Source organism: Myotis davidii, unplaced genomic scaffold, assembly GCF_000327345.1.
Source record: "Myotis davidii unplaced genomic scaffold, ASM32734v1 scaffold75, whole genome shotgun sequence".
Lineage (NCBI taxonomy): Eukaryota > Metazoa > Chordata > Mammalia > Chiroptera > Vespertilionidae > Myotis > Myotis davidii.
The window spans coordinates 1,757,911-1,760,899 of record NW_006286977.1 but is presented as its reverse complement, the minus strand read 5'-3'; positions in this window follow the sequence as shown (position 1 = coordinate 1,760,899).

The window sequence follows — 2,989 nt, the reverse complement described above, 5'->3', positions numbered from 1 at the left end:
GGAACATGGTGGGCATTGGCAGCAGGTAGCAGAGTGCAAAACATGGTGGGCGTTAGCCGCCACGGGATGGTGGAGCAGGTGGGTAGGGGCACCAGACCAAGGTGGGGCGCCGGTGGCTATCATTGGGGCGAGCCTCTGGTGGTTACTAAAAATTCTTTGCTCCTGCACACCGCAGTCTCACCTGGTGCTTGCACCAGCTGCTGGCGCCGGAGCCACTGCTCGCACCTGCTGCTGGCACTCAGCGCTGGTCCTGCACTCGGTGCCATCAGCAGGTGTGAGTGGTGGCTGCCTGCCCATCACCCCTGAGGGCTTCTCCACCTCTCCCTGCTCCTGAGGGGCAATTGGGGCCAGCGCTAGCAGTGGGTGCGAGTTGGACTGGCACTGTCAGTGTGTAGGAGTGGCAGCGGCAGGAGTGGGGTTGCCAGCAGACCGGGGACCAGGTGGGGTGGGCGGGGAGTGTGGTGGGAAGGGCCGAGCAGGGGCGTGGAGGATGGGCCGAGATCCACCCCTGTGCCCACTGCAGCCTTGTGGCCCACAGTTCCTTTCAAGGTGCATGAATTTGTGCACTGGGCCCCTAGTTTTAATAAAAGCCCAGTTGCTGGGAGAGTGAGACAGCTACCTCTTCTGGAAGATCTGAAGCCATATTTCAAGTTTGCCAGCAAATTCGCTTTTCTTAGAACAAGGTCTTATTTTTGTTCAAGTTCAGTGTCTGGGGACAGGCCCCCAGCTCTGTCACTTTTTCTCCTTTGCTTTCACTCTCTGAATCCCACCAGCCACATGTTTCGTGTGGACAGTTGATGTTGTTACAGAGCAGGGGTGGGGAATGACTGGCCTGCGGCTGTCTGAGGCTCAAGAAATCATTTGGTCTGGCCCTGCCAAGGCATTAGGGGTGAGTTAATTAAATGTTTGACCAAATATAGCAGACTAACTTTTAAAGATGGTAATTTTGTTTGGCTCATGAATGATGTTATGAATATCCAAGTGGCCCTTGGCAGAAAAAAAGCTTCCCTACCCCTATTATAGAGAATTGAAATAATATTTAAAAAATAATAAACAGAGTGGCCTGCAACCCCACTGCTCAGAGATTGTCATCATGGACGCCAAGTTCTTTTTATCATTCTTTCCCTGGTTGGTAAGAAATAATACTCACTGTAAAACAGTGGTTCTCAACCTTCCTAAGGCCACAACCCTCATGTTGTGGTGACCCCCAGTTTCACTGTTACAAATTGAACATAATTCAAGCATAGTGATTAATCACAAAACAATATGTAATTATATATGTGTGTTCTGATGGTCTTAGGCGACCCCTGTGAAGGCGTCGTTCGACCCCAAAAGGGTCGCGACCCACAGGTTGAGAACCGCTGCTGTAAAAGAAAGCAGAAAATGTGGAAAAAGGACAGAAGCAAAACACCATCTCTTATCTCACTGCCCAGATTACCAACATGGAGACGTGTTCCTACAGAGATTTTCAGGCTGATGTTTTCATCTATATTTAAAACGATTGCAAGCCTGTGTGGCTGAGAGCCGGCCCTGGGCGGATCAGCTGGATTTAGATTTTGCCACCACTGCTAACTAGTCATGGGCAACCGTGACTCTGTAGGCCTCAGTGTCTCTATGTGTAAAATCGGGATGTTACCACGCTTGGCACAGAGAGCTCTGAAGTGGCAGTCATGAGCAGTGCGTCCATTTCTAATGGCTGCCCGACAATTTCCATGCAAACCTAGTGACTTACTCAACACCTGGGTGCTGCCTCCCATTTATGTGCCACTGTTTTTGTGGGTCAGGATGTCAGGCACAAGTTAGCTGGGTCCTCTGTTCAGAGTCTCACAGGCTACAATCCAGGTGTTGGCTGGGGCTGGGGTCTCAACTGGGGTACTACCAGTGATGTTTTTGGAGCATTTTATAAGTGTTGGGAGATTGAAGCGCACAGGCCTGGTGCCAGGTGAATTGGGTTTAAAAACTTAGACCTGCTTAGTTCTTTAAGACTTATTTCTTCATTACTTTAACTATTTGCCTATAGGTGGATACTTTGATCGGTTACAACATTTTATGCACAGCATCTTTACATACGGGCACACTGAAGGGGAGTGGGTGAGTAGTAGGAAACATTTCTCCTCAAAGTTTACAATTTTCATTGACTAGAATAAGTTCTGGCGATTGGAACAGACTTTTGGAAGCAGGATGGCGAGGCTAGCCGGTGGCTCCCGAGCCGAGGCTCTCGTTGCTGCTAGAAGACCAAGGTCCTTCCTGCAGCACTTCCGAGTCAGTCACGTATTGCCGCCCTCTCAGCTGAGTAACTTCCAGTCACAGCACACAGCAGAAGGGTAGCTTATACAGCGGTTTTCAACCTGTGGGTCGCGACCCCTGAAAATACATCCTGCATATCAGATATTTACATTACGATTCATAACAGTAGCACATTACAGTTATGAAGTAGCAACGAAAATAATTTTATGGTTGGGGGTCGCCACAACATGAGGAACTGTATTAAAGGGTCGCAGCATTAGGAAGGTTGAGAACCACTGCAAAAGCTCGTTGTCACTTTGTGTCGAGGAAATAAATGAAGTAACTCAGCGAATAGCAAAATAAAAAGAAATAAGTGTTCCAGAACAAGCTGTTATATTCATTTGGTATCAATAAAATTGTCCAAAATAAACCAGAAGACCATGGCAAGTTATAATTGTATAAGTGACGAAATCTGATATTTGCTGTTTAAATTCAGCAGCTGAGAGAATCTTTTTGTAAAGAAGATGAAAAAGAAATGTACATGCATTTCTTCCAGGCTGCATTACTCTTTGGAAATATACAACCTACCAGTTAGAGTTTGGGTATGATTGTTACCTTTGCCTTCACGTCCACATCATGGTGACAACCAACACTCTCATTTCCTGGGCCCGTTCTTCTCCATATAACAGGAAAAACAGTGAACTTTAGTGACAGTAGGCTGAATAGCTAAATGGCCTTCCTTTTTGAGAGTTATATGTTCTGA